The 14732-nt window shown below is 41.1% G+C and overlaps 1 protein-coding gene across 1 annotated transcript in view; it reads right to left on the reverse strand.

Moving 5' to 3' along the window:
• The window catches only part of CMTM8 (CKLF like MARVEL transmembrane domain containing 8), a 37668-nt gene that overhangs the window by 22035 nt on the left and 901 nt on the right, over nucleotides 1-14732 (reverse strand). The window lies entirely within an intron of this gene.

Consider the following 14732-nt stretch of genomic DNA (forward strand, 5'->3'; position numbering starts at 1 on the left):
CATTGAAAAAAATCTTCTTCCTTATCGGGCAAATTTGTTTCCCTCTATGAATACATTTTGCATAACAACAAAGAAGAACAGCATGGCTATAAATATTTTATATTTGTGTATGCCTTTCTGGAGGCATTTGTGTTCACAGATTTCATAGTAGGAAAGGATCATTTTGGCCACCTGGGCAATGATCCAAAGATTTTGGCTTAAAACATGCTCTTTAGAAAGAGATCCTGTCCTGATTTAAACATGGCACATGATAGAAGGATTCACCTTGACTCTACATAAACTGCCGTAATGCCAATTATTATCATTGTTGAAAACCTCAGCTGCGGTTCTAATTTGAATTTGTCTAAAATCAGTTTCCAGTCATGCAGTTCCATACATTTCATTCACATAGATTCCAGTCATTAATGCTCGGAAAGCAGTTTCAGGTGCAAAAGCAACTTTAAGATAGAGAATTCTATGCAAGTGAAAATATTAATGCCAATGGAATAAAATTAATTGGACAAACATGTAAACAAACACCGTGGTTCCATCATGCTTTTAGAGTTGTCCTTGTTACAGTGCCCCATAACTTTATTTTTAAAGTTTGGAAGAGAAAAATCCACAAGTCTGAAGAACTTCCCACAACCAGGGTGCTCCCTGTGGTAAATACTAGAGTGGCGCATACAGCATAAGAGAGCAAAGCAAAAAGCTCAGTGGGACACCTGACACTTGAAATTCAAACTACCGAAGTCATAAATTAAGTGTATATGCCTGTGTGTGTGCCAGGGTATAATGTTCTGCAACTGCTTCAATGGGCCTTGTGTAAACAAAGAACAGAACAACTGGCTATAAAAGTCAGCTTTCTAGTGCAAGGAAAAGAAATCTGCAATCAAGAAAAAACAAAAGATTAGGGCCTGAGGGCATTGGTTTATTCAGGCTTAAATAACCGAGCAGAAATGACTTAATGCCCTCAGAGGTCTGCTTTGCTTTCCTGTCAGAGGTTGCTTCCCCGCACGGATGACAGAACTGCACACAAAGCTGCGCCTGAATTACTGCACTCCAATGCCCAGCATAGCAGAGGTAAACAAATCACTGGTGTGGGCTACCACCGTACGCTGAACTGTGAACTGCAGCGGACAGCAAGGCATGGAAACCTTCTCAACCATCCGCATTTGACAGCTACTAGCCTGAAATAAGAGCTTCTAAATTTGCTTCCTGTAGTAGGTAAACACAGAAAAGCCACGAAACAAACAGGAAAAGGTCCTTCTTGGCTGCTGCTCTCACCGGGTGCGCTTACGCTTTCCTGTCCCTGCAATGCAGCTGATAGAAGTGGAGTGTGCATGAAACCCCCTAATCTGTCTCTAAATCTGATTTGCCAACACAGCTCAGGCAAGCAGCAGGGGAACAAAAAGCCAGTGTAGCCATACCACCTTCTCACAGCATGCCACAGATTTTGGAACTGCTGCAAACTACTGGCATTACCATGGATTAGTAGATGTCCCACTCTTGAAAAAGAAGCATTTTGAGCAATCACACACCACAGTGGAATATTATTCCCCACACATTCCCTTTCTGGCTCTTGTCAGGCACGGCACTTTCCTTGGGGAGACAAGTATGTTACTAACATGAAAACCAATCCAAACCGCACACGTATCTAGTAAAGCCCGCTGATGTTCCTAGCGCAAAGTGGTATTTTGTCCTAAAGAAGTCGGGCAAATCTGTTCACCATGAGATCTAAACATTGACCTAAAATTTTTATTTTATTATGCTTGCTCTCCACCTCATCCTGCTCTGTCCCACCCCACTCCTCCATGACAGTCTCTGAAGCCGAGTCAGCCGATCAGACCATTTGGCAACGTTTCAGGGTATGGCCTCCTGCATAAGCGTAGACTAAGTTGTGAACCAAGTGGACAACGGTACTACACTGTTAACCATCAGCAGAAGAGCAAGATAGATAACTAGAGGGCAGCCACCTTGTCACCCTTTCGCACTGAATTTGCAAGTGCTTGCAAGCCAACAGCCCCTGTGGCTTTCAGATCAGCTTTCGTCATGGTTTAAGGTATCAGCAACCACGATTGGGCCAACTACTGGGTCAGTGGAGGCAGCTGTGACCTGCAAAGGCAGGCAGCTGACAGTACCGAAGTCCAAAAATGCAGCCATTAACTTTGATGAGGGCTGTCTGCTTGTGACCTGCACTTCACTAGCAGCAAGTTTACAGGCTGAAGGGTCGGCTTTGGTCTAATAGCAGGCTCCATTCCCACCTATAAGTGTTTTTTATGAAAATCTAACCCTTTTTCTGTAGCATTATTTATATTATACCATCCTCAATACATACAACCAGCTGAATCATATTTACTTAGTTAATTTCTGCTTCCACCTTTCCCCTCTCCTTTTTTGCAAATTTGGATCACAGCTTTCTACCCAGTATTTTCTTCCTTAGAATTACAATAGTACAGATAAAATAAATAGGTGTCACCAGTCTTACATAAAAACATTCTTTTCAAGCATTTCAGTTACTTACCTCCCACTCAGAAGTTCCTGTTTTCCCACTGAGTGGGTAAGGGAAGGCCATAAGCCTTAACAGTGACATTGTGGCATTTTGTTTAAAAGCCTGTGTGCAATCAGTGATATTTAGCACATTTGCCCCCACCTCAAAGCATTATATTAGTTGTTTCAAACCAAAGAGGGAAAAAAAATCTTTAGAGTATTCACAAAAATGACTGCAAAAGTAGTATTTTACAGGCGCCCCTTTCTTCAAGCTACCAACTATTCCTACATCAAAACACTCATATTTTTCTAACCTCACACCTCAAAAACTCACCCTTCCATGATGAATGTTGTGCAAACACAGACATATAAAATATACCTTCCAACTGCAGACAATACGACAGGTCTCAGCAAACAGAACCATGAAAGTAGAAAGGAATTTAACTACTGAAAGACATCAGTAGCCAGGAGCTTTGCTAGTTCACACAAAGGAAAAGGGAGGACAAGAGCATGCATAATGATTTGCCTTTGATACAGGAGAAGGCACATGTCTGATGATGAAGCGATAAGGCAGGAGAGCCATTGGGTGCATACATTTGCTGGTCTGGAACATGTTTAGATTGACGTTTGTGATGTTGAGCTGCTTTGACACCTAGGATTTAATAATACCATGAGGGATATGGTGATGTGGGTGTAACAAAATGATTAACGTTTCATCCTGAAATGAGATACTTACTTGTACTGTGGCATGCGCGACTACAGGGAGCTTTAAAGAAATATGTAAATTAGACATTTGGGTCATAAAAGGGCAAGGTTGAGGAATGGACCTGCACAGCTTCCCCTTTTGCTATCTATCAGCTACTCTGTTCAAGCCAAAGAAACTTTGTGTATGAAAGGGATAAACAACTGATAGCAAGACAGTGCTCTACAGGAGTGTTTGGGGGATCTTAGTAAGAAAAGTATTTTAACTATGCCTTTAATTTTTGCTTAAGTCAGTTTTAGTACAGTAGGTCAAACACAGAAAAAGTAAAAAGTTTTAATTGGGCCCCTCTAATCTCAATCTAATTTGATAATACCTTCACACAGAGGTATCGGAGAGGAAAGGTCTGAAGGGAAGTGATCTCTTTTATTGCAGGCAAGAGAGACAACCGGAGCAAGCTGGGCACACCAGCTTTTCTTCAGATCCCAGCAGAAGAAACAATGGAGACGAGCGTCCCAGATGCTAACAAGCAAATAGGAAATGACTGTCGGAAAGAAGCTGTTGATTCTTAAGAGGCGACAAACAATACGAGCGCTCATTAGCGTATACAAACTTCTTGGAAACTACGTTTTCATGTTCATTTTATTTCATGTGCGGAAATCTTGGGATGACCCAAGTCAATGGGAAATTTGCAACAGGTTTTAACAGCATTAAGATTCATTATAACCTCATCTTCCTAACAACACTGTTTGTGTGCCTTAGATCTTAGTCTGAATTCATTCCCATCAATCCGTTTGGATTCTGTCTGCACCTCCTCTCAGCGCCACCTGCTTTGTGTAGGCTCCCTATATAATGTTACAGAAACAGCGGCCACTGCAAAGAGAAATTTTATGTTCTTTTAAAATGCACTTCTCCACAATTTTTATTTAAAATGAGACCTGAATTGATGAGGCATTCTGAAAAATCAATAGAAAACACTGAGTTTCAAAGTGAAAATGACTTTAGACATACTGGGTTTTTTGAGGCTAACATTTGATTATTTAGCTTAATAAGAAAGTGAAAAATAGCTTGTAACCAAGCTTAGAGAATTCCATCTCATTTATTGCTGTGTACTCTGTTTAATTTTAACTTGACCTGGTAAAACACTGTCTAAGAGTCCTCATCTCACCTCTAACACATTATCTTGCCTTGCTTACTCCAGGCAAACATTTGCTAGATAGTCCTCTGTGACCACAGAAAGAGAATGCCCAGGTCTTTGTGCAAGTGTCTGCTCATGTTTTATGACTGCCAAAGTCTAGAAAGAAATCCCAAATGTGAACATGTTTGGAAACCTTATTCTAGTGGCTAAGATTCCTACCCTTACTTTTTTGCTGAGAGGACAAATGGGGAAACTTCTTTAAATATACTGAATGGAACGATGAAGGTGTAAGCAGTAACATGAAAAGTTGTTGGTCATTCTTGCACTCTTTGCAAGTCTCATAGTTCAATTATAGTTCTACAGGCTTGTGTCATATTCTTAAAACTGGTTTTACACAACTTTAGAGAAAATTACGTTTTTGCTAGAAGGGAGCATGTAAGTGTCCGTTTGCTTTACAGATCAGTTGTTTCAAAAGCATATGTTCGCAGTATACCACCTCGCTATATGAATTAAATTCTCCAAGAATGGAAGTCATAACTCAAGCAGATGAACACACCACATGAGACTCTGTCTCTTTTCAAGTGGGTCATTAGTTTCCTCTTGCACATTCCCTTTTAAAGTCAAGTCCCATTAACTCAAGAATTAACTTGAAACTGTAAAATTGGGATTGTGACTTTTTCTTTTTTTTCCCCCAAAACTAAATACAGTAATTTCTCAACGACAGCTATTTTTCTGTCCTATAGGAATTTAATTTGGCATTCAGACTTTGACATTAGTCAAACTCTTATGCTTTAGGAGAAGAAAAAAAGAACGCTAATAATGTATCTATTTGTACTGTACTATATCTTAGTAACACCACAGGGAAGGAGAAATATTTTCATCCTGGAGGTCAACCGGCGCTCTACAATGGTAAATAGCTGTTGTAACTCTATCATGCAGCCCAATGAATAATGCTTATGCACACAGCAAGGCTACAAACTGTAAATCAGAGATCCCAACAGAGATCCTTCTTTTCCCCATATCCTGATTTCTTATATTTAAGAACTTTTTAGCTTTTTCTGAAATCTTTCATTGAGATCACCAGAAGGTAGTGGTAGACGTGACAAAAAGCAAGGCTGTCCAACCTGCCATATGCCTATGGCATTTATGATTAACTCAGCCAAAAGCATTTGTTCAAAGAAAATCACTTTTAGCAATACAAGAACCAAACATGTCAGTTTTCACTAATAACCTCCTAAACCACTTTATTAGTATTTGTAATACCATTTTCAAATACTACAGTATTTTATCATAATTTTGTCCACCTACAGTTTTATGAAACCATTAAAGACAGACATCTCATACTGAGCAGAGCCTGTTCTTTCAGTTGTCTCATACTTCCTATCAAAAGACCCTGTTTTGCCAAATTCTTATGGTAAAAGCTGCTACTTCTGTGTTAATTATTTGTGTCAAGTCTCAAGAAGAAGGGTTCAGATGAAGTTCTTGCAAAGCAGGCCTTGAGCAAGTTGCCCAGAGCTGCTGGGCAAGAAGACTTGAAGGAATGAAGGGGGGGGGGGGGAAGTAACTTAAAAAAAGGTAACTGTGACAAATAGGCAGAGGAATGGTCAGGAGAGAGACAGATACAAACATACGTGAAAATATCTTCTAGTTAAGTATGCATCCAAGATTTTGCTTTCTCCCTATTTGCAAGCCTGCAGACTTGCTCCCTGCATGCTACTCAAGCCCTGCTTTCACAGGCTTTATTTCCATGTTGGCTCTTTTAAAGCACTCACAGGTCTTTATTAAACTATTAAACATGTTTTTGTGAGATAAGGAAGCACAGTAAGCCCATTTTACAGGCAGTGCACTAAAATTAAAGGTCAAAAGTACCTACTAATTTTAGTTGCCAAATTTTGATGGAAAACTGTTTTTTTCACCACAGTGCTTAACATGGCACTGCATTCTGTCTCTTCAGAGCATAGCTCCTACTGGCTTAGGCTGCAGCTGGAAATAATCATTTCTTTTGCCCCTCAGATCCAAAGTCAGGGATCCAGAAAAAAGAAAAGGAAAAAACACACACTGAAATGTCAGGCTTAGTTGCTCTATCTAGCATCACACAGGAATGCAGGAGATAAAAATCATTTTTTCCAAGAAAGCGATTAGCTAGGAGACCATCCTTTCTCTTTGAGTAATCCCTTGCCTTACTCGCTACAGGCCTCCCCCAGTGTTGTCTGCAAATGTCCTCATTCATGCCCAGAAAAACTGTCCTGCACAATGACTGTGATGGCACTTCCTTGACAAAAATAGCATGTGCTCATGCTGCTTTTGACAGGACTTTAATGTCTACGCACCAGGCAATACCAAACCCACACTGCCAGAGCAAACCTCAGTGCTGGCACTTCTTAACTTCCAAGTCCTTGAGCTTATGACCTAATAATGTTCTTTTAATGGTTTTGTATGTGCCTATACACCCATAAGCTCTTTGCCACAGCATATGAAATTACTGGCATAGAGACACATTATGGTTTAAAAATTAAACTAAAACCAAATAAATGCAGATACTGTCATTTAGGGGCGGGGGCTCCCCTTTCCCCCCCCCCAATAATTTAATAAAAACACGACCCTCCCCAGCACACGTTGTAGTTGTTCTCTGAGCCTACAGGAGACAATTGTGCATTTGTTTTTGCTTTCCAATTCCACAGCAGTAGTAGCAGGCATCAAACCTTGGCTTCACCCTCCCTTTGCCTGATCCTTGTCAGAGTCTGCTCTGCCAAGGCTGTCTCCAGTCTGAGACAGGCAAGGCTGATTTTATCAGTGGAAGAGTCATTTTAAAGACACATGGCAGAGGTTTTCTTTTGTTGGAGGCTTTTTTCGGTTGTTCCACTGCCCCCCTACACTTAAATCCTGCCTGCAACACACTGTTTCTCCCCTATTTCCTCGTACTTCTGCCAAAACTGCAGCATTCAACTTCTTATCTGCTGCAGGAGCTGCAGTCTTGGGAACAGCATTCCTGATGAATGAAAAAAGAGGTAGGATGCTGCTAAAATACACATAAAGGGGACTCTCTAATGTAATCAACTATACACACACACGTGCACACACACATAAAGGAAAAGAAAGGGGACCCTGTTGCTGGCTGCCCAGTTTCCCAGCTAAATAAATAGAATCTGTGCCAAACAGTGTCACCTTGAGTTTCTTTAAATCCAGGCCTGGACAAAGCAGTCCCATTTGAAACTGATGATACAGATAAGTCACGTGTTCAGGTATTTGGTATGAAGCAGGGTTCTTGACAGGGTTTTCAATTTGTGCACATCAACTAAAGCCATCAAGTGAACACAAACAGCAATTGCCAGAGTATGATCAGAGAGACTGTTTTCCCCAAATGGTCTCTTTCTACTCCTAACTAGGATTTTTTCAATATATCTGTTTTTTGTAACTTGATTATGATATATCCAAAGACTGTGACAACATCTTGCTGATTTTTATCATGCTTAGTTCATTAGCTCAGTTCACCTCAGTTCTACAAAACCTCGTTTTAGCACACTTCATCCTGGACCAAAAACGTGGCTGCCCAGAACAAAGCGCGGAGTGGTACAGCCTCCCTCTAATGGCACCAGTTTGTTGAAACTGTGTTTTGCTTTGAAAGTTTTGTCCAATCTGTGTCATCTGCACACCCATACCTAGCAAAAAACATCAGTGTAAACACTCAACATTGTGCTCTAACTCAGCAAAAATGTGGTCATGCCCAGATCCCTATAATGAGGTGATCTGGGAAAACCTGGACATGCTATTAATGAACATGCAACCAAAACCCCAGCCACTTTCAGTTTGCCAACAAACTTAACACCAAGCCCTCCGTGGACCTGACCCAGCTCCTGCTGAAAGCTGTGACTTGATCCTTTCCTTCCTCAGGCCCTCCTTCGCCAGAGCCCCAATTTCAGAGGTAGGTGGGTCAGCGCTAACAGTTTTCACAGGAGCTGGCTCAGGCTACAGCTGAACAGCGCTGCCTCGTATAACGTCTGATCAACTCTAAAATTTATTTGCTGTTTGACCCTACAAAGAGGGCTTGGTGCCCTCTCCAAGGGCACAATTTCTACTGCTTCCCTGGACCTGGAACAAGCGCAGAAGTATCACACTGTTACAATATGTACTTTATTCAAAAGAAAAATTAAGCTAGAAGAAAATACACACACACACATATATAAAAGCAGGATCATTAGAAACTGAATTTATGGTACTGTTATTCCCAGGAGAGAACAGCAGACTGAACGAGAACACACTCACCAAACAAGGGGAGCACGTCATAACTCCTGCTACGCTTTCAGTTCAGAAGGGCTCCGAATCCCTACGAGAATTTTTCTTTGGTTTTGAGAATTCAATCTTTAAGAAGAAACCTTTTGCCGAGGCTGCTCCGGCTCTGCATGGGCACCGTGGGATGGAGGACAGAGCGGGCACATCAGCAAGCTCTGCAAGTATACGGGAATGCTCTCGGCATCCCAGGGCGGGAGTGAAGGGCACCTGCCGTTAAGGCAGAAGCAGCACATTGCTAATGGTTAAAACCAGCTGTCAGAAACCTGGGAGCCATTTACAGTCTTGCAAGAGACCTGCATGACTCAGTCAATTAACCTTCTGCGCTCCTTCCCTTCCCTGCTCACCCTCTTGCTACACTGCAGGCAAATATACTATATTTCCTTTGTCCTACGTGGCACTGAGAAGCTTTTTGATAGGTACTCACTACTTTAAGATCCTTTCACTGGAGGTCTTAACAGTGTGTAATAAATCATTACAAGGGGAAGGGAGAATTTCTAGTGCAGAAAGAGGAGAACAGAACATGAGGTGAGGGGGGCAGGGGAAAAACCAGAAAAAAGAGAAACAGCCAAGTCCAGGATTTGTATTCATTTTAGGGCAAAAAGTAGCATCAGAAATATCCATGTTTTGCTGTATCTGACAATACCACCGTCAACTCCCTTCACAAGCAGCTCAGTTCCCATGGTACAATTTCCAGGTACGTTGGACTTGTATTAAAAAAAAATATATATATATATATATATATAGCTTCCATAATATTTTTTATTGGACCAGCTGGCATAGTTGGAAAAACAAGGCAGTTTTCAGGGATGCAAGCCTAAATTTTTCCAACAATATCACAAGCCTTTGTCCTCAGACCACAACGGCTCCAGCAAAATACCTCTGCGCTCATCGGCACATGAGTCATGCTCCCAGGCACAACAGCTCTCCAAAGCCAAGCGCCTAGGAAGCTGCACCTGTTCCATTAGAAATAATGGGAGGACTGCGTGTTTCTCTTCACCAACATAGACCCAGGTGACCAAATGCAAAAAAAAAAAAAAAAAGAAAAAAAAAAAAAGAAAGACTTTTGGGTTGTGTAGGAATTTTTGTAGGTACAAAAAAGAGAGAGATTATTTTCTAGAATTTGGGAGGGGTGAGGGAGAAGGAATGTCTATTATATTCACTATCCATCCAAGAACAACATTTATGTTTAAGTATGCCTTCAAAGCATTCTTCTCATGAAGAAATAAGGACATTTCACACATATTCCACCTTAACTGTGAGGTATTGAGAATTTTTTGCATTTTTGACCTTTTGTAAAATGTCTGTGTTCAATTTGAGAGGCATTTTTGCTTTCTTATCATGTCGATCCTCACATTGCGCTTAGAGCACATGCCACACAACACTTTTCAAAGCTTCTGTTTTCTTGTGTGTCACCCAAACAATCCTCTCTTCCCAAGGAAACACCCTGATCTCATCCAGGAAACCCAAGACCTTTAAGGAAACAGAACTTCAAACAATGATACGATCCTCAAGGAAGATGGAAGTCATGTAGATGTGCGTATCCACTAGACCAAGGACAGTGTGGGCTAGCGGGGGAATGACTGCATCAAAAAAAAAAAAAAAAAAGGGAGAACCGACACTTTACTTTGGTGAGAGTTTGGTCTGATCAAGAGTGAAGGAGAATGCCTCGACTTCACTCTGTGTATTTTCATATTCATATGCAGAGAGACAAAGCTACTGGATGAAACGATCGCCTAGAACAGGATCACCTTTTTCAGTGAGTAATTCAAAACCAGGCATTTTAACCCAAGCTTGTGTACATCTCTTCTAGGCAAAGCACTTTTTCAGCACATCAGAAGGTGCCTCAGTGCTGTCAGCTTCACGCAAGCAGAGATGCTTCAGCTGGAGTAAAAACTGAATTATAAAAACAAATAAACAGAACACTCTCTTGTTCCCGAGAGGAGAAAAAGCCTGGCTACTACTCAGGTGAGGAAAGGGGCTTTATGAAGCTCCCTCGGTGTTTCTGAGGGCTATTCCAAGAATTCTTGGGTGCAGGAGGAGCATGGTATCTATAAGGCCATGTCACATACACAAAACTCTTAACAGCAGTCAGAGAAAGCATAAGACTAAGAAGAAAATGCTGACTGCCTGAAGAGCTTTAAAAATAAAGTACAGTTTTTACCTTTGAGCTTTTTCACAGTAGATGCTCCCACTGTATTATTTCTGTTGTTATTAACATTTATATTATTTTGTTCTTAACTAATTTAAAACCTGAAAGCCTGTCAAAGATTTTTATGCCTCTCAAAAAAAAAAAAAAAGAAAAAAAAGAAAAAAAATTCTATTGAACCAAAAAGATAGTTTAATAATCTGAGGCTCACTACTCTATCAGAATAAGAGAATCCAACAAAATTTCTTTTCCAATTAAGCCCTTAAAGGTCTTACATTTGAAAAGGAAAGAAACAGTGATAAAGAGAATTTCAAAAATTGTTCTTTCTTGCCCAGAAATGAGGGTTTGAAACATAATTTTATGTGGTGCCAATAATTCAAATAACCTCATATCAGGTTTCTAATTCAAGTACATGTCTTATTCTGGGCAGTAGTATATCAAAGAAACGTGACTGTAATAACAATTTACTGAAAATTACACCATCATAAGTTTTCACTTGCAGCTATAGCATAACAACCTTCCAAACCTTTTCAAGTTGTGTAGTGTTTGTTTTTGTTATGGACAAATAGCCATCACAAACCTTAAAATTACTAGGGCAAGCGTTAAGAGAGATATGGTATCTAGCAACACACTGGTGTGAAGCAACAACCTGAAGGAATCAGTGTAATCATGCTAGAAAGTAAATATTTTTATAACTACATCCATAGCAACCAGAAAACTCTCCACTTCTGCAAAGTGATCCATAATGCTTGACTTGAGAAGCTGATTTAAAGCTCTGAGGAGGCATCCCTAGCCATCATTTATCTTACCCATAAAAAACCCAGGAAGACAAATACATAGTCTTTCTAGGCCATCATCCTGTACAGAAAAGAAACACTCAAAAGACATCTCTGGAAACTGCTATACTTGCTTCTTTTGAAAACATAAAATCCTCCTTTTTGGCGGGTTATGCTATGGGAACGAGTATCCATCTTTTTCTACAGGATATAGTTTTACTGCAGTGTTAAGTCAGGCAACTGACATCTGAATCAAAGACTTTATGCACCACCACTTACCTCTTATATACTATTCACCAACAGATCTCAATGTGCCTTACAAAGGTTTCTACCACTCTTCTTATTTTATGAATGGAAAAATCATTCAGAGAAATTACAGATACGCAGATAAATTAAGTCAGTTGTCAATAACCACCCAGACAGCTAAGACCAGTGAATCCAGGTCTCCCGAGGGGCAGGCCACTGCCCTGTGCAACAAGCACGGTTACTTCTGTATGTAGCTAATTTGGATTAGCCGCTGTGCACCAAAGCTGTGTTTTATGCCATTCCCAAAGCCTTTCTTGGAAATCCAGCTGCATTTTCTACGGTTCTTTGCACTGAAATAAGCTGACCCCTCTACATTTCTTTCCTAGTGAACAGCGGGACACTTGCCTGTCCCCTTGTCATGGAGACAGATGTAAAAGGCAATGGAAATCTGTCAGCACCAGGTAATTTAGCCAACGCTTTCGGCTGCCGCCCTGCGTTCATTCATACTAGGTGTGTGCAGTGCTAGACCAAACAGAGCTACAAAAGTTAAGCTGAACCAGGCCTGGGCACACAAATCTGTTACTGCTGAATAAGCACAGACAAGCTCATCCCTGATTTATGCTGGCTTTAAGCCCACTACATAAGGATGGATAATACCTGACCTGTCATAAAACCCATCTTTACAAAGTTAACTCATTCTGAACAAATTGGAACCAGTAGATGGAGTTAATAGCAGACCAGGGTTTGCAGCATTGCAAAGAATCTCTTACTAGGAGCCGTTTGTTAAAGCTGAATTTACTGTGCCATTAAATCACAGCCTCAGTGCAAAAGTAAGCAGGTTACCAATCCAAGTGGGAATCTACACAGCAGTTAACTCATTTTCACAGCACCAAAACTAGGGAGGTAGGGGCAAAATTTGAGCAAGGTCCTCCATTTAAGGGATCAGAAGACTTAATACATGTGGCAACTTAGTGTTTTTCCATTCTCTTTGCTAGAAAAATTCCACGGGGGTTGCCCTTTACAGCTCCAGTTTCAGAACCAGGACTCACAAACTGTACTCTGCTTGTTGCGTGTGTGCTGTTGACTGACAGCACCAATAATCAAATATTTATGCAGTCCCACAGTGCTATCAGAACACTTAGCGTTCTTGTTTAAAGTCCCTGGCTTAGCTTTAACATAGCATCCTAATGAATGTGGAGCTCGGCAGATGAACAGCTGCAACAGTAAAAGATGTTACTAGAAAACAGTCATCTTCCCTGTCCGTCCTGTGGTTATCTGCAGAGCAGGTCCAGCAGGAGCAAAGGTGTTGCTCTTACCATAGCTGCTGCAGTTCAGAGCCTGGTGTATAAACTGAAAATGATCTATCAGATCGTGAACTCCTGACACTGAAATACGGATACACATTTGAGCCCGTCCCATTTACAGATTTGCAACTTCTAGCAGAAGGACAGCACTGACAGCTGATGAGGGTCAGTAACACCTTAAACAGCCAAGCTGTGCCAGCAAGTCACAACTTTCAGATGTACAGGATGATCAGAACAGGCAGGAACTGACCGATTTAGTGCCAGTTTTGATATATGGAGCTGGTGTAAAGCTAGTCATGTTCCGCCAGAGCACATTTCCTCTTGGAAAAGAATGAACATACAAACCTGGTGGTGATGGCTTGACCAAAATCCAATGCCTTGATAAATAAATAAATACACACACACACACACACACACACACATATATGTACACACACACAAAGTCAATCATTTCTTTCAGTAACTAGTTTATTTCAATTAATTCCACCTCAAGGTATTCATTAGTGTATTTTTATTTTGCCTTAAAATCACAGCACAATTACCCCACCTCCTTTAAAGTAAGTGGGGTTAAGAACACGCAGTATTGCCTCAAAGGCACTATCTAGCAGTGTTTTATTGCTGTATGATCTGCTTTACTGCTTTTACCTTTATATTAAAACTGTCCTCCCTCCTCTCAGCTACATCATCACAAGCCCATATAAGTTCACCTACATTAGAGACTTCTGTCAGCTCAGCTGAGCTGGCCAGGAGCCGCACATCTTCACACTGCTGATCCATACAAATACACAAGTGGAAGCCTGTAGTGGTGACATAACTCTGCACTAGTCTGTCATGTAGCTCTGAAGCTGGTAAGTGTTTTCTCACTGAAGCACTTGTGAAATTCAAAACCAAAACTGGCACTGCCATATCTAGGGACCCACGCACCTCAAAAAGGCAGCAGAAGAATCCCCTTATAATTATTTTAGGAGTCATGAATGGCTGATAAAAAACAAAGTCTCCTTAAAAACCATCATCACTGTTTAGAGAGGAAAGCTACTGAAATATCACCACCTGTCACCACAAACTATAAAACACGGTTCCAGTCACCAGTAAGCAAGAGCTCGTCCACGTCTAACAGCTATGTAGCTCAGCGTAAGTGCAGCTGATGTAGCATTCAGAGCCAGGTTGAATATATGACATTCCAACAGGGATTGGGAAAAGCTTTGGGTCTCTCTCTACCACTGCAGCTTGGATTACTGTTCAGATAAAGTACAAGAAAAGTTAAGAATTTTGTTGCAATTAGTTAACCGAAAAAGAATGGAAAAGAAAGCAGCTTTTCCTTTGAAAACTAATAATTATTCATATATCTAGCATAACACTGATATCGAAGCACCCCCTACACCGTACTTAACAACTGAAACATACCTGCTGTGTGAACTACCTGCTAAAGATTGCCAGAATTGCTGTCCACGCTGTCATACAGGTTACCCAGTTGCTAACAGCCGCTGGCTTCCCATGCTCACCACCACTCGCCCGCGTATCAGCAGGCATCTCGCCACACACCAGCCTCCTCCCGGCCGCACTGCTCCCACCACAGGTCCCATATCGCACCTCAGCCTAAAGCTTTGCTTGATTCCTTTACTTTGAAGCCGACGAATAACACGGTCATTCCACTGCTGTAGTGAAG

Source organism: Apteryx mantelli, chromosome 2 (assembly GCF_036417845.1).
Source record: "Apteryx mantelli isolate bAptMan1 chromosome 2, bAptMan1.hap1, whole genome shotgun sequence".
NCBI lineage: Eukaryota > Metazoa > Chordata > Aves > Apterygiformes > Apterygidae > Apteryx > Apteryx mantelli.